This window comes from Hemiscyllium ocellatum, chromosome 2, assembly GCF_020745735.1.
Source record: "Hemiscyllium ocellatum isolate sHemOce1 chromosome 2, sHemOce1.pat.X.cur, whole genome shotgun sequence".
NCBI classification, from domain to species: domain Eukaryota; kingdom Metazoa; phylum Chordata; class Chondrichthyes; order Orectolobiformes; family Hemiscylliidae; genus Hemiscyllium; species Hemiscyllium ocellatum.
Genome location: NC_083402.1, coordinates 32,433,099 through 32,459,990, shown reverse-complemented (window position 1 = coordinate 32,459,990; position 26,892 = coordinate 32,433,099).

Below are 26,892 nucleotides of genomic sequence, written 5' to 3'. Positions count from 1 at the left end.
TGGTTCATTAACATCCCTCATGGAAAGAAATCTGCCATCCTCACCTGGTCTGGCCTACATGTGACTCTAGACCCACAGTAATGTGGTTGATCCTCAACTGCCCTCTGAAATGGTCTAGCAAGTTACATACAAAATCTTAAAGAAATGAAACCAGACAGATCACCTGGCATCAACCTTGGCACTGGAAAAGAAAACGGGAGAAACAGCCCCGCCAACACTGAAGTCCTCCTGACTAACATCTAACAAAATTGGGAGTGCAGTTTCTCAGAAGAGTCAAGCAACAGTGTGACATAGCCCCTACTCACAGAATCATAACTTACAGCCAAAGTCCCAGATATCACCATCACCGTCCCTGGATGTATCCTGTCCTACCAGCAAAACAGACCCAGCAGAGGAGGTAGCACAATGGTGTGCGTGAGTTGTCCTGGGAGTCCTCAACATTGACTCTGGACTCCAATCTGTCCCATGGTTTCAGGTTAAACATGGGCAAGGAAACCTCTTGCTGGTAACCACTACTGTTCTCGGTACTCCTCCACATTGAACAATACTGGAGGAAGCACTGAATTTGCAAGGGCACTATACGTACTCTGGTCGGGGATTTTAATGTCCACCATGAAGACTAGTTTGGCAGCAGTACTACTGATCGAGTTGATCAGGTCCTAAAGAACACAGCTACTAGACTGGGTCTGCGACAGGTGGTGAGGGAACCAAGAGGGAAAAAAATCCTACTAATCTGCTGGCTGCAAAGGAATTTGTCCATGATAGTATGGGTAAGAGTGACCAGTGTACAATGTCCCGCCTTCACACCGAGAATAACCTTCATCGCATTGTGTAACATTACCACCGTGTTAAATGGGACAGACTTCGAACAGGTCTCGCAGCTCCGAACTGGGCATCCACGAGGCGCTGTTGCCCATCAACTGCAGCAGTGTTGTACTCCAGCACAATCTGCAAACTCATAGCCCGGTTCATTCCCCACTCAACCATTACCACCCAGCCAGGGGATCAACTCTGGTTCATTGGAGAGTGCAGGAGGGCAGACCAGGAGCAGCACCAGACATAGCTAGAAATGAAGAGTCAACCTGATGAAGCTACCAAACAGGACAACCTGCAGGCGTAACAGAATAAGCAGCAAGTAATAGGTTTGTGCTAAGCAATCCCACATCCAACTATCTAAGCTCTGCAGTCCTGCCATGTCCAGTCATAAATAGTGGTGGATAATTAAACAACTCAGTTAAGGGACAGGATCCACAAATTTCCTCATCCGAGATGATGGAAGAGCCCAGTATATCAGTGCAAAAGATAAGGCTTAAGCATTCGCAGCAATCTTCAACCAGAAGTGTCAAGTGAATGATCCATCTCGGCCTCCTCCAGTGACCCCCAGCATTACAGATACCAGTCTTCAGCAAATTCAACTCAGTCCATGTGATACCAAGAAACTGTCAAAGACACTGGATATTGCAAAGACTATGAACCCTGACAACATTCCAGCAATAATACTGAAGACCTGTGCTCCAGAACTTGCTGTTCCCCTAGCCAAGCTGTTCCAGTACAGTTACAACACTGACATCTACCCAGTAATGAGGAAAATTGCCCAGGTATGTTCTGTACATAAAAAACAGGACAATTCCAACCTGGCCAATTACTGCCCCGTCACTCTAGTCTCGATCATCAGTAAAGTGATGGAAGGTGTCATCAAGAAAGCTATCAAGCAGCACCTGCTCAGCAATAACTGCTCGGTGATGCTCCAGTTTGGGTTCCACCAGGATCACTCAGCTCCTACCCTCATTACAGCCTTGGTTCAAACCTGGACAAAAGAGCTGAATTCCAGAGGGGAGGTGGGTGTGACAGCCCCTGACATCAAGGCCACACTCATCTCAGTGTGTCATCAAGGAGCCCTCTTGAAAATTAAATCAACGTGCATTGTGGGCAAATTCTCCACTGGTGGAGTCATACCTGGCACAGAGGAAAATGGTCATGGTTGTTGAAGGTCAGTCATCTCAACTCCAGGACACCTCTACAGATGTTTCTCAGAATAGTGTCCTCAGCCCAACCATCTTCAGCTGCTTCGTCAATGATCTTCTCTCCATCAGAAGGTCAGAAGTGGGAACTCAGAGGGCAGGCCCCCTCGAAGGCCAGGCATTCGGCAGAACCGCCGGGTCAAATCCGACTGTGCTACCCGGCCCCGAAGCCTCAAAGTCGGTATGAGCAGTCAGGTTCAGTCCCATCCCAGTTTGGGCCATTTCCCGACTTAGGAAATTCACCAAATTCGGCCTGAACTCAGAGGACAGCACCCCCTCGAAGGCGTGGAAGTCGGCAGAATCGCCGGGTCAAATCCTGGAATTCCCTCCCTAACAGCATTGAGGGTTTACCTACAGCACACGGGGTGCAGTGATTCAAGAAGGCAGCTCACCACCACCTTCTCAAGGGCAACTAGGGATGGCCAATAAATGCTGACCCAGCCAGCAATGCCCACATCCCACAAATGAGTTTAAAGAACTTTGCTTTTATTTCAGGTCTCCAAAGTCTGTTACGTTTTACTAACCTGCCCACCTCACTCAACAAAATTTGCAGCAGTTCTATATTTACTCTGGTCATCATGAAGCCTTCTGAACAGAAAGAAAAGGAACCAAAAACTAAGAAGTCTAGTTGATTCTTCCTCCAGTAGTCTGAGCTGATCTTTGTACATTATCTCGTCATTTTTCTATCTTTTCAGTCCTTAATATCAATTGGACAATTTCATTAATGATATTTAGTGTTTTTGAGTTTTACCTAACAGTCTATGAAGTCAGTTCCTTTTTTAAGTCTAAGTGGTCTCAATCAGAATTTTTTTAATCAAATGGCTGAGTTCACTGTATATCAGAATTTCGACACTCAGTTTCTTAACCTGAAGAAAAAAAAGTCACTGACCAGATGTGGTATTATCTCAAACTCTCTGCATCAAAAGTGACCATCATTTGGATAAATTGTTATTTGTAGCAAGTGATGCCTTAATAAAAATCTAAAATGACTGTGTTCTGCTCTTCCACTTTCTCCCTCTCTCTATTGCAATTTGTTCCAATGACACCACGAATGCCTCTGACACATCCGTTTTCCTCAAACTTCAATCCATCTCATCATCTAAGTCATTGACACAAATCATAGAGAGTTGAAGGCCCAGCGCACACACCCTTGAGAGACCTCACTTATCACATCCTGTCAATCTGAAATCAACGCATTTATGCATACTTAGTTTTATGTCAACTAGCCAATCATGTTGGAATGTTCCCACTAACATGAGCTTGTTCTTTGCTCAATAAACTTTTATGTGGAACTGTATCAGACGTCCTCTGGAAATCTAAATACAGTACATCAATAGGTTTCCCTTTATTCACAGAACATGTTATTCCTTCAAAGAATTCCAATAAATTAATTGAACCAAATTTCCTTTCACAAAACCATGCTGACACTTTATGACCAACATGAGTTAGTTCTGGTTATAACCTCCTCAACGATTAAGTCAAACAGCTGCCCTCGACAGACACCAAATTAACTGGCTTGGAGTTCCAGCTGTCTGCCTCTTGAATATAGGAATTATATTTGCTATTATATTTAATTGAATCTCTCCAGAATCTAACAATTTTTGGAAAATTAACACCAGTCATCTACTAGCTCATCAGCCACTTCTTTTAAGACCCGAGGATGAAGTCCATCAGGACCTGGAGACTTATCAAACCACAACTTTGTTGATTTGCTCAGTAACCTTTCCCCATGATTATATTTATCCAAATTCTCTCCTTTCCTTCAACCACCTGACTTACCAGTGTTACATGGGTGATGTTTGTAACGTCTACAATGAAGACAGAAGTAAAATATTTATTCATTATATCCTCCATTTATTTATTATCTAACAATTTCCTAATCTCACACAAAATCCAATACTTACTTTATTTCCTCTATTCCTTTTTAGTTACTTATAGAAACTCTTGCTATATTTCTACATTCCACCTTGCTTCGCCTCATGCTCAAATTCCTAATGAAGGGCTCTGGCCCGAAACATCGAATTTCCTGTTCCTTGGATGCTGCCTGACCTGCTGTGCTTTGACCAGCAACACATTTTCAGCTCTGATCTCCAGCATCTGCAGACCTCACTTTTTACTCAAATTTACTGTACTTGATTATCCTTTTATTCATTCTCTGCCAATCATCTGACCTGCCACTCACCTTTGTGCAATTACATACATTTTCCTTAAGTTTGATACATTGCTTAACTTCTTTAGCTAACTAAAGGTAGTGGTAGTCCTCCCTTGGGATTTTTAGTAGGAAGGTACTTTTTCTCAATATTCTAAGACATCTTGTAAATGTCAGCCACTGATTCTGTAGTGATCTGTTAACCTTAACAGAGTCATAGTCAAAAAGATGTACAGCACAGAAACAGACCCTTCGGTCCAACACTTCCATGCCGACCAGATATCCCAACCCAATCTAGCCCCACCTGCCAGCACCTGGCCCATATCCCTCTAAACCCTCCAAATCCTTTCCCTGGGATTGGGGAGTCCAGAACTAGAGGGCATAGGTTTAGGGTGAGAGGGCAAAGATATAAAAGAGACCTATGGGGCAACATTTTCACAGAGTGGTATTAGTATGGAATGAGCTGCCAGAAGAAGTGGTGGAGGCTGGTACAATTGCAACATTTAAAAGGCATTTGGATGGGTATATGAATAGGAAGGGTTTGGAGGGATACGGGCCGGGTGCTGGCAGGTGGGACTAGATTAGGTTGGGATATCTGGTCGGCATAGACGGGTTGGACCGAAGGGTCTGTTCCCATGCCATACGTCTCTATGACTCTATGGCTCTAACTAAGCATATAAATCTTGCTAAGATTTGCTTTCCCAAAATGCAGCACCTCACGTTTATCTGTATCCTGTTTCAATTCTGCTAGCTTGCTTTTCACACCCTTCCAAAATAGCTCCCCTTTCAAAGTACTAATGTTAGATCCACTATATTTCCATTTAAAAATAAAATTCAGCCATAGTTTGATCGCTGTTCCCTCGAGGTGCCTTTGCTCTGAGGTCAGTGATTGGCCGTGGCACATTATTTACTGTCAAGTCAAGTGCAACGTGCTCTTTGGTTGATTCCAGAGTGTGTTGCTTTATCTCAAAAGAATTTCATTAACTCCTCATTAAAACTACAACTGCCAATCTGATTTTTCTATTTTATATGTTGATTTGAACTATGCACAATATAGCTGGGCCACTATGCACAATATAGCTGGGCCACTATCACAAGCACCCAATATTTGTTCTTGTTTAATTTGTCGTTTGTTGTAGTTACTATTTAGGGCTCCATTGATCAATACCATTCTTCCATTAATCCTTATCTCCACCCAAAAGAACTCTACAACGTGATCTCCTAAATCCAGGGCATCACCAACTACTGCACCAATACCATCTTTGATTAGGAGTACTATCCCTCTGCCTTTATCTAGCTTCCTATTCTTGATTATCACCTATAAGTGACACTTTTTAGAAAGTTCTTCTATTCATTACTTAGGAGAAAAAAAAAACAAACTCCAAGCCTTACTTCAGAAATTCCAGAAGGACAAATGCTTTCAATACAACAAAGGATTTTAATCTTCAGTCAAGCTTTTAAAACAATCAGCTTTATTTCTCAGTCATAGCACAAAAGCGAAAAATCAATCTCCATTTTCTGGTTGAAGAAAGGTGAATGCACGCAACCAGCACTGTGTAAGGGAACATTTAGGATTGTACCTTTTTGGAAGTAATTAATTCATCAGTGGTCACGCCTATATCGACATCACGTTAACATCAAGAGCAGTTCCACACTGCAGCATACCCATCCTCCCCCACAGTGCAACAATCCCCTGACAACATCCATAGCAACGGATTGTCAACCAATTATCAGCAATGCAAACATAGTGGAAGCATGAGACAGCAGAAAATCGCTACCAGATATTAATGTAAAAAATTCTCTGTGCAATAACCAAAAACAGACTTTCACTTTTCTGTTTAAAAGATGCCTTTTTAGCTGTTTAACATTCATTCGTGTGTCATGAGCATTTATTTCCTATTCCAAATTGTACTTGAGAAGGTGGTGATGAGTCACTTTCTCTAACCAATGAAATCTACTTCACGTAGATTAACCCACAGTACTGATGGTAGGGAATTCCAAGAATTAGATGCTGCAAATATAGTCATAATGTGCACCATGGGAACTTGCAGGCTGTGGCACTCCGATGCATTTGCCTCCTTTTTATTAGCAGAGGTGTGAGGTTTTAAAGATATTGCTGAAGAAACCTCAACAGGTTGCTGTAAGAAATCTTGCAGATAATAAACATTGCTGCCATTGTACATTAGTGGTGATGTGAGTGAATTTTTAGGAACCGGATGAGACACCAGACAAATGAAGTATGGGAAAGAGAGACAATTATGAGATCAACTATAACTTTATCAAATGGCAGAATAAATGGAATGTAATGCGTGGAAATTAAAATAGAAGAGCTGACTATTAATGAAATGGAGAAAGACTCCACAGAGCTACATATCAGGATGATTTGGGAATCATTGTCCACGAATCATAAAAGCTAGCACCCAAATTCTGTAGGTAATAGGGAAGGCAAGCAGAATGTTAGCCTTTATTTCAAAGGGAATAGCATATAAAATTTTTCATTAAAACAAGATAAGGCAAAGTCAGACGCAGTTGGAATACTGTGGACAGTTTTGGGCTCTTTATCTTGCACTGGAGGCAGTCCAGAGAACACTGTTTGGTCTAACCAGTCCACATCAGCATTTACCAACATATGAGCAACAACTCTAATCATATTTGTCTACTGTGTTCCCAAATCCTTTCAATACCTTTTTCTTCATTCACCTAATCAAACAAATCTCAACTGGTCAGCAGTTTCTATCACAATTAAGTCTGGAAATAAATTCACAAGTTCAGATATTGCTGAAATGGAAACATGCTACTGAAGTTTCTCACTTTCACTGATCAGGACAAATGCAAGAATGCCTAATTACAAACAATCGCATAATTGATACAACTGGAGAAAGTAATGCGGATAGGCTGGAAAGTCAACTGATTGGCACTGCCATTCAATATGATCATGGCTGATCATTCCTAATTAATATCCTCTTCCTGCCTTATCTCCATAACCCTTGATTCCACTATCTTTGAGAGCTCTATCCAACTCTTTCTTAAATGAATCCAGAGACTGGGCCTCCACTGCCCTCTGGGGCGGAGCATTCCACACAGCCACCACTCTCTGGGTGAAGAAGTTTCTCCTCATCTCTGTCCTAAATGGTCTACCCCGTATTTTTAAGCTGTGTCCTCTGGTTCGGCACTCACCCATCAGCGGAAACATGTTTCCTACTGCCAGTGTCTCCAATCCTTTAATAATCTTATATGTCTCAATCAGATCCCCTCTCAGTCTTCTAAACTCAAGGGTATACAAGCCCAGTCGCTTCAGTCTTTCAGTGTAAGGTAATCCCGCCATTCCAGGAATTGACCTCGTGAACCTACGCTGCACTCCCTCAATAGCCAGAATGTTTTTCCTCAAATTTGGAGACCAGAAATGCACACAGTACTCCAGGTGTGGTCTCACCAGGGCCCTGTACAGCTGCAGAAGCACCTCTTTGCTTCTATACTCAATCCCTCTTGTTATGAAGGCCAGCATGCTATTAGCTTTCTTCACTACCTGCTGTACCTGCAAGCTTGCCTTCATTGACTGGTGTACAAGAACACCCAGATCTCTCTGTACTGCCCCTTTACCTAAATTGATTCCATTTAGGTAGTAATCTGCCTTCCTGTTCTTGCCACCAAAGTGGATAACCATACATTTATCCACATTAAACTGCATCTGCCATGCATCTGCCTACTCACCTAACTTGTCCAGGTCACCCTGTAATCACCTACATTTTTGCAAGGGCATATCAGTCACATTATGAGCTTGGTTGTTAGTTCTAGGCAAAGAAATTACTTTGGTTCTTCAGATTTTGAACAGTATTAAACTTCAGGCAACTTTCGAGTTGATGGAAACAAAAGAAAAAGGCATCTTGACAAACACAGGATCCTGGGTAATTTTTACTTTACATTAAACCCAAAGCAACTGGGACACATATCACTTAAAGGCTATGGACTCTGACAACATTCCAGAAATAGTACGGAATACCTGAGCTCCAGAAATTGTCGCACCCTGAGCTAAGCTGTTGCAGTACAGCTACACCATGGGCTTCTACTCAAAAATTGTCCAGGTATTTCCTGTTTACAAAAAGCAGGGTCGACCCAATCTGGTGAACTACCACCCCATCAGTCTACTCTCAATCATCAGGAAAGTCATGGAAGGTGTCATCAACTTTGCTATCAAGCAGTTAAATTCTAGAGGTGAGATGAGAAGGACTGACCTTAACATCAAGGAAACATTTGACTGGGTGTCCATCAAGGAGCCCTAGCAAAACTGGAATTAGTGGGAAACAGGGGAAATTCCTCCAGTGGTTATAGTCATACCTGGCACATAGAAAGATGGTTGTGGTTGATGGAGATCAGTCATCTATCCTGTAGAAATGCCAGATCTGAATGTCCATGGCCCAACTTTCTTCAGCTTCTTCATCAATGACCCTCCCACCATCAAAAGATCAGAAACTAACACATTTGCTGATAATTGCACAATGTTCATGGTGAGTGAGTATCTGGTGGGGGGGTTACAGGAGGTCAGAGACAGTGGCAAGGGTGAAAGCAGCTTGTTTCCAGAATGGAATGAGGGGAGGGGATATTAGGATGCAGTAAAGGAGAGTCCATACCAAGTGTGAAGGGGAGTTCACTCTCAGCAGATCAAAGGGAGGCCTCTGGTCAGGAGGAGATGAAACAGGGGCCACGTCCAGATTGGGGAGGGGTGGGAAGGAGTGTTGGGCCAAGAGCAGGATAATGGGCGGAGGGGGGGTGCTGTGGAGCAGGGATGTTGGGGTGGGGGGGGGAGGGGGTCTGGTCTACAGCAGGGAATGGTGGGTAAGGTTCAGTGTTTTGGTAGTGGTAGTAGTGGTCTTGGTGAGGGTGGAATGGTGGAAGGGCATAGTAGTGTTTAGATTCCAGTGCTCTCAGGCAACAGTACAGCAGCAAGATTGACCAGGAAGGGTAGCTGAGGGCTTCAGTTGAGGGAAGCATGGTGTCCATTTAATAGTCAGTCAGGAGTTGGGCTATGTACTTAAATAGACCAACCTTTGCTGAGTAGCTATTTACTTAGCTTCTTTAGAACCCTGCAAATTCTCCTTGGGACAGAGACAGCTGAGGGGGATCATATTGGAGTCGACAAAATCATGAGAGATATCATTTCTTCCACTTAGTACAGGGTTGAGTTATAAGGGGACACACACTTACAGCAGGGGACAGGAAATAAAGGGAGATTTAAGGAGAGTTTTGTTTCGCTGAGAGGGTGGTGGGTATCTGGAATCCACTGACTGAAGGAGTGGTAGAGACAGGAACTATGATGTTATAGCGTACAAGGCTATGGCCATGTGATGGGAACAGGATTAGAGTATGATGATGACCAGCGGAGACTGTAGGGTGATAGGCTGTAGGGCCACTTTCAAAAATACAGTATTCCATTACTCTGCTTTATTAAATGGAGAAAGTGAGGACTGCAGATGCTGAAGATTTATCTGGGCAGGTGGTCTCCATTTATTAAAGAGTCGAAAAGTGGGGCACTGGAAAAAGCATGGGAGGTCAGGCATCATCCAAGAAGCAGGAAAGTCGACGTTTCGGACATAAGCCCTTCCTGATGAAGGGCTTGTGCCCGAAACATAGAGTCTCCTGCTTCTCGGATGCTGCCCGACCGGCCATGCTTTTCCAGCGCCACACTTTCCAACTCTTTATTAAGTGGAAACCATCTGCCCAGAGGAATCTTCAATTCCTTCACAGTCTGCTACAATTGACTTCAATGATGACAATCTGCAGGATGCCCATGTGCAACTCCCATCTAGCTAAAGTAATGACTGCCTGGTCATTGAAAAATCCAGACTATCGTTTTCCTGGTAGGAATACATTAACTGGTGTCATTTCAACACTCATTTTTATATTTATGGAATTGTCAGAATTTGGAAATTCAAGGGGAAATGAAGTTGGAGTGAAGAAGAATTCGATTTAACTTTGGAACATGACGAAATGATGTCAAGTGTGCAAACTATCAACTATTTCCTTTATTAATTCACACGCTGCATTTTCATGATTCTCATTACAGTCAATTTTATTGAGACTCCCTGATGCCAAACTGTGTCATCCCTACAAATTTACGTGGACAGCCTCCATTATAAGTCAAGGCACAGCCATTTTTGAATGAAACTATTAAAAAAGGCAGAATGTATGGCTTAAAAATGAACTGCATCTCTAATCCAATTAGAGATACTCCACTTCACTCCCAAATACATCAGATCTCAACTTGCCATACACAATGTGAGAGATCAACTGGTACTTGGAGTGGCATTCCTTAAACACTAAAGATTCACATGCATTATCAATCATTGCAAAATTCATTCATTCTATCAATTAAACATTTGCACATTTTATCTCCTATTGGAATCTTTTTAATAAAGAGAGGGGGCAAGTTAAAAACACACCTTTCATAACAATAAGCTCATGTCCCACTGCACTCTCAGTCAGACAGCCTGAAGTCATGCCTGTTCTTGAGCCGCAAACCTCCTTAGGCAGCATTTGCTTTTGGAAGGCTGTGGATCAACTTTTACTAGTTTTCAAGGCTAACACAGGTAGTTCCTCCACTCAAAGAAATCCACTGGCAAACTTCAGAGTAAACAGTGATCATGTGGCTGGAGGTATGGGATGACATTCAGTCCCATGGATCAGAACCCCATGTACACTGAAAGCAGTCCAGAAAAACAAGATAATTTACAAAAGAAATTGATTAAAAACCCAAAAGGTGTTGAAGTCATCACCTTACATGAGTGAAGTATAAACATATAGGTTAAATGGAGTAATTCATCTCTACAAGCAACTATATCATTTATTGACCCAGCCTAGATACTAGATTAAATATCAAATAGCTGCATAGACTTCAGTAATTTCTTTCAAGCATTTATTTTTGTTATATCCTCTGAGAGGGAGTAATTTTAACCTAAACCATCCAGTGATGAAAATAACATGAACAGATTCAATCCTTAACATAGTGCCCAATTTTGCTTCTTGTGATTTTTTTTAAAAGACAAAACATAAATTAAATCAGATGGGTGCAAAACAGGCAGACAAGCAAATTATTTCAGTTCCCCAACAATGGGTTAAGGGGGTTAGGGCTAGGGTTAGAGCTCCATTGTTCCCAGTGATCAGAAGATGGTCAGTGTGTCACATAGACTACAGTTCAGCTGACAAATGGGAGAACATGATCCATATTAATGATGGAATGAAAATAATGGCAATGGGAAGTGTGGCAATTAAAAATATATAGAAATTGCAGTAAAAAGAGCTAAGGGCAAAACAAAACTGTCAAATAAAACACATAGCAAAAAATGACAACTGTATAAACTTAAGAAATAAAATAATCAACGTCATTGGGAATGAGAACACAATGGAATTCACACACTTAATATCAATAATAAAACTGGACGTCCTTCCTCAACGCACAGATAAACATTGTTTCTAATTCAGCTTTTCCTTGGCAGGCCAAAACAGTATCATACCCTTACCTCCAAAAGTGAAAAGCATGTAGTGGACTACATGGACTGCAAGGACTTGTGGGAGTAGGGCTCAAGCTTCTTGGTGTCAGGCTGTAAGTTAAAATGCCAAATCTAATCAGAAAACTGCCTGTTCTTTATATCATGCCACAGTGAATAGATGGAGAATGTAACAAGTTGCAACAATTGACAACCATTGTTAAAAATACATGTCCTCCAGGAACTCAAACATTACGTATTAAATATTTGTCAGGATGTGCTGCTGACAGATCAGATTAGAAAGGTTATTCAGAGTGTCTTTGCTGAAGGTATTCAAGAGTCATGTAAGTACCTCTGTTGATTTTTCTAAAATATAAGGCTATTACTAAATTTATTTCTCATGAGCTTACTTTTTAAACATTTTATGCTTAGTAGCTAAACAGTCAAATATGAATAAACCTTAAAATTTATATGGCTCTATTTGGGAAGTTAAATGTTTTTAATAAACAGATAGGCCATTAGATGACCTTTTAGAAGATATACAGAATTATATATAAATCGATCCTAAAACACAAGGGCATAACATGAAATCCTTTATAGTGGTAGAACTTAACACCCCCAATTTCATCCTATTCATTCTAAGTAATATACAGAGTGAAGTAAAATAAGTTGCAATACAGATCAGCCATGATTTAACTGAATGGGGCCAAATAGCCTATTCCTATTTTGACGTTCAGCTGTATCTACAACCAGAGTCATTCTCCACCAGCCTCACCCGATGCAAACTCAACTACCAACCTCACCAACTCTTGCAGACCCCCCACATAAGATCTTGATCACTAATGGGGCCACCTCTCACATTTCTTCATTTCACATATCCAATCCCTCTACTTAGCCCCGCATCCTCTGTTAAAGTCTTTGGGGGCCAGTGGGGAATTCTCCCCCAGCTCTTTAACTAGTCACTCGAGACCAATCGTTTTTCTCTTGGTTGCATGCTCATCAAGACACAATTTCCAAGGTTTATCTGCCAATGACTCCCTTATTTGTTTGCAAAAATTTATTCCTCATGAAATCCCTCACTCTCAAGTTTGTTCCGACGAACAGTCTGATTTTTGTTCCATTAAGTCCCAAAGTTTCAAATTTGAGTGCAAGAGTAAGTGACAGGTCTAGTTATTTATCAAAACAATTGACTCAACCATGTGAAGCATTCTCTCTCTCCCCCCTCAGCCCAATGCACCCACTATCACAAGCTCGTGGAGGCAAAGACACCCTCATGGCTCTGCTCCATGATGAAGGACCTTAACCTGTTTCCATCAGAATCGCCAAGATTAAATATAGAGGGGTGATAAAGATTAAATCCACCTATTCACTCTCTTTCACTATATTCTCTTCACAATCACTAATGACTTTTGACTCTACAGTTTCTTTAGATATGGTTTGCAATCTTTGAGGTCATATCTTCCAAAAGATTTAAACAGTTTCTTGGCCCATTTCCTAATCAGCACTGTCCAATTAACAATGCCCCTGGCATTATTTTCCTCTAGATTTCTGCAGGTGGTGTGCAGCACCAACACTTGCTGGCCATTCCCAAGTGTTGTGCCTCTGGTGTCACATGTCAGTCAGACCAAGTAAGGATCTCAGATGTCCTTCTCCAAAGGAGATTAGTGAACTCATATAGATCTTTAAGACAATCACTGATCGTTTTCTGATCGCTGCTACTGAAAGTAGCTTTCAATTTTTTTCCATTAATTGTCTAAAGAGACGCTGGCAAACTGGGCCTGTATTTCCATCAGTTTCGAAGAACACAGATAATATCATTGAAACCTACAAAACATTTAATAGGACAGACAGGATAAGCTGTTTTCCCTTGTTGGAGATTCTAGAGCCAGGGAGACAATAATAAAATAAAGAGGAAGCTAGTTAGAACCAAAATTAGGATAAATATTTTTACTCAAAAGTTGTGGATCTTTCGAACTGCAATATAAATTGCTGGAGAAATGCAGGTTTGGCAGCATCTGTGGGGAGAAAGCAGAGTTAACGTTTCGTGGCTGTGACTCCTCATCAGAACTGAAAGCAGCTAGGAAAAAGTGGCATTTGTGAAGATGATAGAGGTGGGGCGGGGGTGTGGTGAAGAGAAGAAAGATGGGGAAAAAAGAATAGGGTTGAGCGGGGTATGCGGAACTTCTTAGAGAGGGAGTAATATGAAAGGGGTGGGAATTATCTTCAAAATCTTTGGAATTCTCAACCCCAGCATGCTGTGGAAGCTCAGTCATTGCCATGACCGAAGGGACTTGGTTCAGAAAAGGCACTGACACAGATCCAGCACGATTATTGTGAAAGGCAAAGGAGACTCAGGGCGCTGAATGGATGATTCTGGTTCCTATGTTCCTAAAATTTCCCTTTGTAAGGTTTGAGAACTTGCAGGCCCAGAGAATTTGCCTGGGCCTCTGGTTCAAAAGTCCATTGACATTACCAATGCATCACTATCTCCCCATTAATAATGCTTGTAAATAATCCTTTATTCAAGCATCAGCATTGCTTTTTAGAAACTGTCATCACTGGGTTCTCCAAGAAGATTACTCTTCTTCATCAATCATCCTCAACTGTCAATTTGTCACCCCCCTTTCCTGTCAGAGCTTAGATGTGTCTCTGCCTATCTCCGCAATCTCCACCAGCTTAATACATCTCCCTCTGCTCCCTTCAGCCCACAAACTCCAAACCCCATCCTTCTACTCCCTTTCCTGCTCTCAATCAAATTCCATTAATAAACCTCCACACCTTTATATTCCATTTGCCTTCACAAATATCTTCAAAACCTCTAGTTCCAACCAGATTTTTGCTGTTTTCTCCTAGCTCTCCCTATTAGGGTTGGTATCAATCCCTTTATATCTTTTATCTCTCAATTTTTGTTCCTCCTCACCACTGCCATCCCCTACCCTTTCCTTCCATTTTCACAACTATGAAAGCTGCCCTGCATTTGAAGTGGTAATGTAGATTTAAATTGCTATTTTAGTTTGATAATCAGTCTAGAGAACCCTCACTAAATGGACTAAGTTGCAAAAATTGTCCTCAAAATACCAGTGAAATTCAGAATATTCTATAATAGAAATGGCATTAACTTATTCAATAAATCAGTGGCCGAATTAGAATAATTCTCCAGCGCTATGGAAAAATCATGCACATTTAATTTGAAATAACAACAATCATCTTAATCAGAACTTAAAACCATACACTAATATAAATGCAAATTCAGTTGCTTCAGTAGATAAAAGGGAAAAAAGCATTATAGTGAAAACAGTGCGGATTAAAGAACGATATTAAAAATGCTGGTCATGACTACAATAAATAAACATGCCTTCAGATATAAATTGCAGCGGGCACCAAAAACACATTAACATTCATTGCTTAGTGTCAAAATCAGATAAGTAGGAAGAACTTTCTAACCTTATAGAATCATTATGTCCCTACAGTGTGGAAACAGGCCATTTGGCCTAACAAGTCCACACTGACCCTCCAAAGAGTATCCCATCCAGACCCATTCCTCTACCTTATTACTGTACATTTCCCCTGACTAATGCCCCTAACTTACATATCTCTGAATATTATGGGCGACTTAACATGGCCAATTCACCTAACCTGCACATCTTTGTAAAGAAAGTTACTGGCTACTGCTGAAGCCAGTTCATGTTACAGCCAGGATCCAGCAGGTTCGTTAGGCATTTAGAGTTCTAATTATAAACAGAAGAGCTTATGATAACTGTTTTCTGTGTCAGATGGAGGGTAAACTATTTCTATTCACTGGGGTGAGGGGTGGAAGGGCAGGGAGAAGAGTTTTAATTCTTCCACGTACTTAGCTGTAGCCAAATATTATAACATTTCAGTGTACATCCTTCAGTTTGTTTGCTTGCAATTTAATTGATATTGATTATGGAATAAATAGGCGGTCTTACGAGGAGCTATCAATCGTGAGGCCTATATTTTCTGCAATGAGATGACATATTACTGAAACATGATAAAAGCCATAAGAGCTACGGATGTTGGAAATCAAAAACAAAAACAGAAATTGCTAGAAAAGCTCAGCAGATCTGACAGCATCCGGGGCAGAGAAATCAGAGCTAACTTTTCAGGTCCAGTGATCCTTCCTCAGGACTTACGTTAACTCTGATTTCTCTCCACAGATGCTACCAGACTTGAGTTTTTCCAGCAATTTCAGATTTTGTTTTCTTATTGAAACATACAAGCTTGACAGGATAGGTGCCAAAAAGTTTTCCTTGGATAGTTTACAACTCTGAATTATTGTATCTGGCAAAAAGACTGAAATGAAGGGAACTTTCTTCACAATATTTGGAATTCTCTACTCCAGAGCGTTATGGATGTTATGTCAATGAATATATTCAAAACTGAGATCGATAAGAGTTTTTGACACAAAGTTTTATATCAATGATACTTGTTTATGCAATTTAAATTATGCTAAAATTATGTGTGGGTACCTCAGTCTTTAAGTCAAGTTGCTGTAGGCCTACCAGATCATAAGGTTGCTCTCTAATTGGTGAGATAGTGGTTTAACCCGATAGTCACCACATCTCAGGCAATGGGAAAGGCTGAGGAGGAGAGTCCTTCATGGTAATCTCAGCCAGTGCAGGAAGTGAATCTTTGCTGTTGGCATCACACTGCAATGCAAACCTGCCATCTCGGAGCATTGGCAAAATGTATGAGGCAAGAGTTTTAGAAAAGTAACTTTTATACCTGAAAATAGTTACCACATTTTAAAAAAGAACAAATTAGTGCAACTCAATCAGCTCAATAAATTACTACCTTTAGATAATAATTATGATATTAAAGAATGACCATTTGAACATTAACCATCCAATATTGAAGTAATACAGATTTTTTTAAAAATCTATGTAGTCCAAATAAGATTATATCAAACAACTGTGTTCCAAATTGATATAACCATTTCAAGTTAGTAATATCACTTGTTAGTATAGAACTTGAGTATTGCTATTAGAGATACATATTGGCAAAAGCTTTCATTTGGCATTCATCAGACATATAAAAAGAATTTTTCCATGGCAATGCTTCAGAATTAACGTACCAATCAATCAGCCCCATTTTCTACTGCAGTATACACTGTTGTGATGGTTTGAAGTTTGGCATTCTTGCACTTATCCAATGCAAGACCAAAAGGTTTCAACAGCATACCTCTCTTTGGGGAAAAATTATTAATGGAATGAATAAAAATGTTGATATGCCCTCAATCATCATCCATTATCAAGTTATGGCTTTCCAAATTGCTGATATCACATCACAGATTACTTTCAAATTATTCTGCAAACTAGTTAGCTGCATGTGGTCATGATGCATTCTTGCAAAGCTTGCTTTACACTGAACAAACAAACAAAAAAGTTAAAGTGTAAACAGAATCAGTGTGCATGAATACCAAAGAGTCAAGAACTATAGTATTCTGTAACTTAAAAAACTTCAATTTAATAACTTTTTATTAAATTACCTACAGTGTCCATACCGACCCACAACCCACCCAGACCCATTCCCCTAACACTACGGGTAATTTAGCATGGCCAATTCACCTAACCTGCACATTTTTAGATTGTGGCACCCAGAGGAAACCCACACAGACACAGGGAGAATGTGCAAACTCCACACTGTCAGTCAGTCACCTGAGGTGGGAATTGAACCCGGGTCTCTGGCACTGTTGAGGCAGCAGTGCTAACCACTGTGCCACCATGCCTTCAGTTATTTTAATCAAAGTGTTTGGATATGTTATGACACACAGTGGGAGTTGAAGCCTAAACCTCCTTGAACATTTTGCCTATGTCATTATATTTTTTTTTAAATCTTGCCAGATTTTGAAGCCTCATCAGATTCCTGAAATTATAGGATTCTATGCTGGCCAACAGGGGACATGGTTCATGGGAAATAGGATCATCTCATCCATCCATTTTGACCCATTTTCTTCTTCAAAAAGTGGTTCCCATTCTTGTCAGCTTAATTAATAAATTAATGATTAGCACTGACTCAGAGGCCAGTATCCTAATGATTGAAAAAAATTTCCTGTACTTATGAAAGCTATTTTCAAATGGAAAATTGCTATCAGGACATTAATTAGATCACTCTGATGACACACTGTTTTAGTCACCTGGATTGTTGCACCATATCAAGTTAGAAGACGTTCCTTCCCCATGTACTGAGTTCTCAGTAACTGAGCTATATAGGGCACTGCTCCCCCAAGGATTAAATGATAACATCAATGTGAGGGCATATCAACCCTGAGTACACTTTGCAGCTGCCAGTTTTACAGTACGATAAGCAAAGACCTAGAAGGCAGTTATTTACATTTTATTTTTGCAACGTATGGCCTGGGGCTGAAACGAAAAGGGGGGCACGAGGATCTTAAGTAATTCTGAAGCAAATTTTTTTTAAAAACCATTTTTTTTGTTCACAATATAGTAGCAATTCAATTTTGCAACTTGATTAATTACTTTAATTAATCATGTATTTATACCAATGTTAATAAATATCAGATTATAACATCTAATTACAAGTATTTAAAATGCAGGTATATTAATGTTATTCTATTTAGTATTCTCCTGTATCTTAATTTCCCCTTTTTGCTATACATCATTCATGGTCTGCTACTTCTGAGCGATAGAGACAGTGTTTGATTGACATTGCATTTTATATGAGCAAATAACTGCAGGATCTACAGTGGCATTTCATTTGATTGTGGCATGAAGATACATTAATTTACCATATGCTGCTAAGATTTACTTTCAACCCCCAACAAGGTCTCTTTTCCTGTTAATGCTGATGTGTTGATTATGCGACTGCCTGTCATACAAGTCTGCAGAGCCTTGGCATAAAGCAGATACAGTAATTATTCAAAGCTGCAGTATGTACATACTAAACGTGTCTCCTTAAACCTCAGAGTTAAAAAAAAGAAAATGGCAACACGCAGGCTTAGAAATATCAACCGCAGAATTATTCCAAATCATTTATTGAACAGAGAAATACTTACTCCAAGGTCAAGCCTGGAATACGGAGCCTTTCCCGTTGGGCTTTCATGGCTGCCGTTTGTTACCACACTCTATTGTAACCATGACAAAATCACTGCCAGCATCCTGGCACTGACAGAGAGCCAAAATGAACCTCTCTAAAAGGAATGGACTAAATCCCTCTTGGGGAGGGGGGACTAGTTTTGGGTTCTTCCACACAAGCAAAAGCCACGAAAGGAAAAGTCAGCCGATCACATACAAATTATTAGGACCAAAAGTGCTTAAGCCAAATAAAAATATAATTAGAAAATCACTGGTGTGCTGCACACAGTGACATCATTTACTTCGTCTTCAGTTTATTAATAATAGACGTGTCACTAATACTAGTCTATCCCTACATAAACACATACGCACTTAAACCAACCACATTAAAAACCCTCTTCATTATAATGCAGTTTCAAAATACCAAGGAGAGCACTTGCTACAGCATTTTAAAATACGTTTGTTCCTTTTATTCAATAAAGCTGTTCAATATTCAGGATAAAGTACATTTTTTTTTAAAAGGCTTTATGATCTTACAGTTTCTGTAAACTAAATTTAACTCTCAATCATCAGCAAAGCTTCAGTTTGCAAGCTGCTGAAGCAGTCACAGACAGATCAAATGTAATTATTTATTAAACAGGCCATTAAAATCAGTTCAGCTTTTGCCATCATCATTCCTGGATAAATATGTCAGTCATTGAGCATTTGGAAGTTGCCTTGGCTACTTAAATACTTTTAGAAATTCACTGTACCTCATATAGTACTTAAAATTACTCTTTAAAAAGGAGTCAATAGTTAGCTAAGCCATTTTGGTTTTGTTATAAAATTGACATTAAACCAGTGATATTGGAAATTACTCAGGAACATGCTGTCCACAAAACATAGAACAATACAAACATGACCAACGACCACCCCATTAACCGACACCCATTCAGCAAAGAGATGGAAGGGTTTGCTGCCAGTGCTAGCAAGCAACATCTAGTCACCGGATATTGTAGTCTTGGACCTAACACAGGCACAAGAAATCAATTCTAGAGATGAAGTTCATAAGCTTGGTATTAAGTCAACATTTCACCAAGTATGGCAATGATGAGCTCTAATAAAATTTAAGTCAACTGGATCTAGGGGAAAACTGACCAGTACCTAGAATTATATAAAAGATGGCTGCGGTTCCTGGGAATAAATCATTGCAGCCATCTGAATCAGAGCAAGAGCTCCTCACCGCTGTGCTCTATGTGCTGCTCCATTATTAGAAACCTTCTCTCCATCATAAAGTCAATGGGCCGTACACTAATAAGCAAAATTTAAAAAATTGACAGAACAACGGATGCTGTAAATCAGAAACAAAACCAGAAATTACTGGAAAACCTCAGCACGTCTGACAGCAGAGGGAAATTAGAATTAACACCTTGTGTCCAGTGACCCTTCGTCAGAACTGATGGTAGCTAGGAAATTTTTTTTATATGCAGAAGTTAGAGAGGTGGAAGGGGATAAGGAGTAAACAATAGGTGGAGATAGATCCCAGAGAGAAAACAGTTGGACAGACAAAGGAGTAGATAATGGTCAGCCTAGGAGAATGTGTAACTGTTAATGGGAACTACTAGTAGCTAACAATGGGTAATGTTTAATAGCAGATCGTGTGATACCAAGGCCTGGAGTGTGGGGGTTGGGGTAAGGACATGGGACAAAGTGCCTCAAGCCCTAAAATTGCTGATATCAATATTGAGTCCAGAAGGCTGTGGAGTTCTAAGCAGAAAACAAGATACTGTTCTTCCTGTAGCGCTGTATACTAACAAGCATTCATCTCCATTCACAATTCATCAGGTAATGAAGAAGTCCAGGCTGTAAATATCTTGCCTTCCTTCATTGTCACTGAGTCAAAATCCCAGAATTCCCTCCCTATTGGCATTGTGGGTCAACCTACAGCATTTGGACTCCTGCGGTTCAAGATGGCAGCTCATCACCACCTTGTCAAGGACTACTAGGGATGGGAAGTAAAAACAAATGCTGGCAAGCCAGCAAAGCCCATGCTCAACAAATGAATTTTAAAGAAAAGAAGAGGGATAGCCTGAATAAATGGCAAGTAACATTTGCTTAATTCAAGTATCAGGAAGCAGCCATCCATGACAAGACAGAGCATATCTGGCATACATCTTGGCATTCAAGGGTATTCCATAATTAAGTTGCCTACCCTCATCATCCCGGACTTATTATTCCACAGAAATGGCACTAAGTCAGTTCATAAATATTGCGGCCATTACAGAAAGTCAACCACGAGGTATTCTGCAATCAGTGGCTCACCTTCTAACTCAAACCCAATAGCTCCACAACTACAGGCAGACGTTAGGGCTGTGGGAATCCTTTCCCACTGGCCTGGGAGAGCATCGTTGAAAGAATACACAAGTATCTCAACAAAGTAGCCCCTTTGATTGGCCTCAGAACCACTTTCCTCAAACACGCATGTGTTCCACGATTGTTATGTTGACAGGGCAGCAGTGATTTCCCAAGGTTTCCTCTCCAGCTTGCCACCTCAGATGAAAGACAAAGGCTAACCACCACTGACAAAATCTGCCAAGGAAACAGCTCAGGTCAAAACATCAGCAGACAATGAACCAAGGTCCTCCCTTTTGGGAAAGGTGCATGACATGACTGTTGCCTTCATCATGTAAAATAAGTGCCATCCTTTCCATGGCAAGTCACACAGCATCCTGACATTGACATACATCACTGTGCCATGACCGTTGCTGAACTAAAATTTTGACATCCTCATCCACCATCAAAATCTGTAGCTTAAACAAGAGCAATTGGCAAAATTGGAACAGGAAATGGAGATGCTCCATTTTAAGTGTCTTTCCACAACTGAAGGAAGTTTAATTTAAATATATTTACTCCATAATATGGTGCGTAGGCCTTTAGCATCAACAATTAATTCTTACAGAATTAATGATTAGGATTAAATAAATGGAAAGTAAAATTTGCTTTATTCAAGTTCTAGGCAACATTTTACTAAAGATCCTAGCTCAAACCAATATTAAACAACAAACGGAGACAAGATAAGATGATCTAAGACATTGTGGACAACATTGTGTCCAGTCAAGCAATATCTCCATTTTAACATTCTCCTCCTCATTTTCAAATCTTTCCATGGTCTCACCCTGCCTACTTCCAATATCCTCCTGCCCTACAATGCTCCAATTTACCTAGACTCATCTAATTCCCTAATTTTAAATGCTCCATCATTTGTAGCAATGTCTTCAGCTGCTTGAGCCCCAAATTGTTGGAATTCCCTCCTTGAATCTCTTTTCCCTCTTGCTTTCAGCCAACATTCTAACATTGGTGTCAAACTTGTCACAGAAAGCATTTGGGACAATATATTATATTAAAATGTGCTATACAAATACAAGTTGCTCTTTTGTTCGGAGGAGATGATATTTCTACCAGGTGATGAGACTAGGACCTGAGGGCTCTGACTCAGGGTGCAGGGTTGACCCTTTGGAACTGAGATGAAGAGAATTTCTTCAGCCAGAGCGTGGTTAATCTGTGGAAATCATTGCCACAGAGGCTGCAGAGGCCAAGTCATTGAGTGTATTTAAGAGATAGGGTCTTGACAGGTAAGGGGATCAAGCATTACAGGGAGAAGATAGGAACCACAGGGTTGAGAAACATATCAGCCATGATTGAATGGTGCAGCAAACTCAATGGGTCAAATGGCCAAATTCTACTCCTATATTTTACAGGCTTATGTTTGAAAAGTACATTTTCATTCACTTGTACAGATAAATAACCTCATTGCATCGCTAAAAATTTAAGGATTTCAGAGAGTTCCAATTGAAACAACTTTGAACAATAGGTAGCTCATCAGAAACACAGCAAGTCCTGACAAATACTCACGAGAAATCATGGCAAAATAGCATTCTGAGAAACTGCTCTGGGAAATGAGGGAAAATGTAACTGTGAACCTTTAAGAGAAATGGGAATACCATGTGAACTATGCTGCAAAATGCGCTGTCACAGTGGTTAACAGTAGAAAAAAGCCCTTTGAACTCTCAGCATCAATACAGGGACCAAGCACATCACAGCAGACAAAGTATTAAAAACATTACACCAGGAGGCAGTTGTATGTGAAAAACATTGCGATAAATCACTCTGCAGCTGGAAATTGGCACAACTCATGCAAGAGACACAGACAGACACTGCACAATAAATGTGGTGTGGTGAATCCGAAAACAGAGTGTAATGGGGGCAAGAGAACACATTTTTCAGAGTGAACAAAGATCATTCAATCCAGCAAGAAAAGCCATCTTAATGCACATTAGAATGTTGGATTTGTTTGAGTGGCGGGAGGGGAATAATTCTAAAAAGATAAGTATATGATTTAAAGAAACTCTTATGTATATGTTTTCAGCTGCAATATCAATGGCAGATGCCAGATTGCTATTAGATTAGAATTAATGTAACTCTCCAAACATGTATATTTAAAAAGAAAATGAAAGACTTCTAAATTAACTAATTAGACAATAAATTGAAAGATAAATTACACACGAATTATATCAACCAACTTTCTACCCTTAATGTTCCTGCTGACAAAATCAGCATTTTGCCTGTACAACTGCAAAGTGCCTGCCTTGATACATGCAAGTTCCATGCTCTCAGCAGGGACTGCAGATACAGTGCTACAAGTAGTTTCAGAGTCACCGGGTTAAGAGTAATCAGCAACAGTTCGTATACTGACATGTTTATGTTCAAACCAGAAAGGGACTTGCGATGATAGGCCATTGCAAATACAAATAGTCTGCTGCCCTCAGTGTTCAGGTTCTTTCATAAGGAATAGCCATTTAAATCAGGTACAGAGGATACATGCACATGTATCCAGAAGACCATATCTTCAGAACAAGAGGATGCGAAGCAGAATCACAAACACCTGAAGAAGAAGCAGAGCTTTGAAAGCTAATGCCTCCAAATAAACCTGTTGGACTATAACTTAGCGTAGTGATTTTTAACTTTGTCCACCCCAGTCCAACACTGGCTCCTCCAAATCATTCACAACAAGAGGGGAATGCAGCAAAGAAAACCAGAGAAAGACAAAGAATCTTGCAGACTGGGAATGAAATGAACAGGGGCATCAATCCATATAGCTTGATAAGAGGTTGCTGATTGGTTGAGCCATCACAGGCACATATGAATTTCTGTCCGTTTCTTGCATCCTAGTCCTGATGAGTAAATGATGAAAAGCTTTGACTTCTTTTAGCAATATCAAATGAAAAGCAAAGACATTACTCGACCTTCTCTTTCTGCTCCCCATCCCCAAAAAAGTTAAAACATGAACTGATTATGAAGATTGTTCACTGCTGCCTAACCTCTACAATCAGTACTATACAAGGTCTATCAACCTCTGCCTAACAGCTTATGACCAGGATGATGTAGCTGTAAGAAACAAACACAAATTGCTGGAGAAAATCAACGGGTCTGGCAGCATCTATGTAGTGAAGCAGAGTAAACAGCAATGAGACACTGGAAAAGCGCAGCAGGTCAGGCAGCATCCGAGGAGTAGGAGAGTTGAAGTTTTAGTCATAAGCCCTTCATGAGGAATTCCTGATGCTCCTCAGGAGCTGCCTGACCTGCTGTGGTTTTCCAGCTCCATACTTTTTGACTCTAATCTCCAGCATCTGCAGTCCCCACCTTCTCCTAGCAATGAGACGTTCCAGATGTACAACATTTAAAATCAGACCTACAGAAAGGATATATTTTATATTTTTGTCATTTACCTTTTTAAATTGGCAGATTGGAAACAGAACACATCCTGAAACAAACATCACAAACAAAATACCACAGACATCGGAAACCTAAACTAAAACAGTAAATGTTGGAAACACAGCTGCTCCAGCAGCATCAGTGGAGGGTGATAACGTTTCAGCTCAATGACCTTTTATCCAATCTGGGAAAAGTTAGAGATATAGCAGGTGATAAGCAACCCAGAGGGGAAGGATGGAGATGAAGAACAAAAGATTCTGGAATAGAAAGGCCATCAGGAGAAGATTTAAATGACAAAATATTTGATGTTGCAAGGTAAAAGGGAGTGGCAATGGCAGCAGGGCAAAGAATAAAGTGTCTCTGTAGAGGAAGTAGGAATGAGAGATCATAAACAACCATTGTTCAAAGCAACAAAAATTGAAATCAGGATGTAATCCGAATCTTATAAAGTGCCCAGTCAGTGAAAGCAGGTAGTTAGAGCAAGCAATTATGGAGGCAAGTGGTACATTGGCCTTCACTGCAAGAGAATTATAGTTCAGAAGGAGGGATATCTCACTGCAATTATTTGCAGAATCTTGGTGAGACCAAACCTGGAGTACTGTAGGGGGCTCTGGCCTCCCTATCTAGGTCAGGATATACTTTCCATTGACGGAGAGCAACATAAATTCAATAGGCCGATACTGGGGTAGGACTATCCTATCACAAGAGATTGGTTTGACTAGGCCTGTATTCACTAGAATTTAGAAAGGTGAGAGGGGATCAGATTGAAAAGTATCAAATTCTTTCAGGGATTGACAGACAAGATACAGGGAAGAGGTTTCCCCTGACTGGGGAGTCCAGAACCAGGGGGCACAATCGCAGGATATGGGGAAGACCATTTAGGAGAAAGTGAGACTGCAGATGCTGGAGATCAGGGCTGAAAAATGTGTTGCTGGAAAAACGCAGCAGGTCAGGCAGCATCCAAGGAGCATTAGAATTGACATTTCGGGGATAAGCCCTTCTTCAGGAAAGAGGAAGGTGTGCCAATCTTAGCCTGTTTGGCACACCTTCCTCATTCCTGAAGAAGGGCTTATGCCCGAAACGTCGATTCTCCAAGACCATTTAGGTTTGCAGGTGAGGAAAGATTTCTTCACTCAAAGGGTAGTGAACTTGTGCAATTCTCTACCACAGAAAGCTGTGGGAGCCAAGTCTCTGAATATATTCAAGATAAGGAAAGACTTTTATTAGATCTTAAGGGCATTAAGGGGTATGGGGAGAAAAAGGGAATATGGCATTAAGATAGAGGATCAGCACAAATCATACTGAATGGCAGAGCAAGCTTGAAAGGCCAAATGACCCACTTCTGCTCTTCATTTCAATGTTTTTGTGTCTCCATGTTTAACGTGGGATGGAGGGTCATCAATGAAGTAAGGTAGTTGGGCCGAGGGCACTAACCTGAAGAAATCCTGCAGTAATACCTTGACGCTGAGATGATTACCTCCATCAAACACAATCATCAATCAACTTTTGAGCCAGTCGTAACTCCAACCAAAGTAAAAGGTTTCCACACCAATCCCAAAGATTTCAATTTTGCTAGAACTCCTTGATACCACACTGGGCCAAATGTTGCCCTAATGTCAAGGGTAGTCACTCTCACCATGCCTCTGGAATAGAATTCTTTTGTCCATGTTTCAACAAAGACTGCTATGAAGTCTCGAGCTGAATGGCCCTGGCAAAACCCAAGCTAAGCACTGGTGACCAGACTTTTGCTTTTTAAATGCCACGTAACAACACTGTCGTCAAAACCTTCCATCACTCTGTTTATGATGAGGAGTAGACTAATGATTGGAATGAATTTGACTTTTCTCTGGATGGGACATACTTGGGTGACTTTCCACCATAGTTGGGTAGATACCAATGCTGTAGCTGTATTCGAACAACTTGAGCAAGGGGCACAGATGCCTCTGGAACATAGGTGTCTAATCTACATTCATTCTAGTGTACAGCATTGGTTTGGCCTCAGCTGAAGCACTATGTCCAGTTCTGGTTCCCACACTTAGGGAAAGCTGTGAAGATAGAGAAAGTGCTGAAAAGAATCACAAGAATGATCTAGGTCTGAGGAACTTACATCAAGTAGGTGGATTTGAGAAGTTGGAGCTGTTTTCATTGGAGAAGAAACATTTGACTTGACAGAGTTATTCAAATCATGAGGGATATGAGAGAGGTAGCTAGGGGAAAGTGTGCTCCCATTGACCGTATGATAGAGAACCAAATGGCACACAAGTTAATTGACAAAAGATGCAATGACAGTGAGGAAAAATATTTTCATGCGGTGTATCATTAGGACCAATGATGCACCGCCTGTGTGTGTGAAGGAGACATATTTAATCAAGGTTATTCCACTGGGAATTAGATGTTATGGGGAGAAGACAGGAAGCAGCTGACAATGTAGAGAT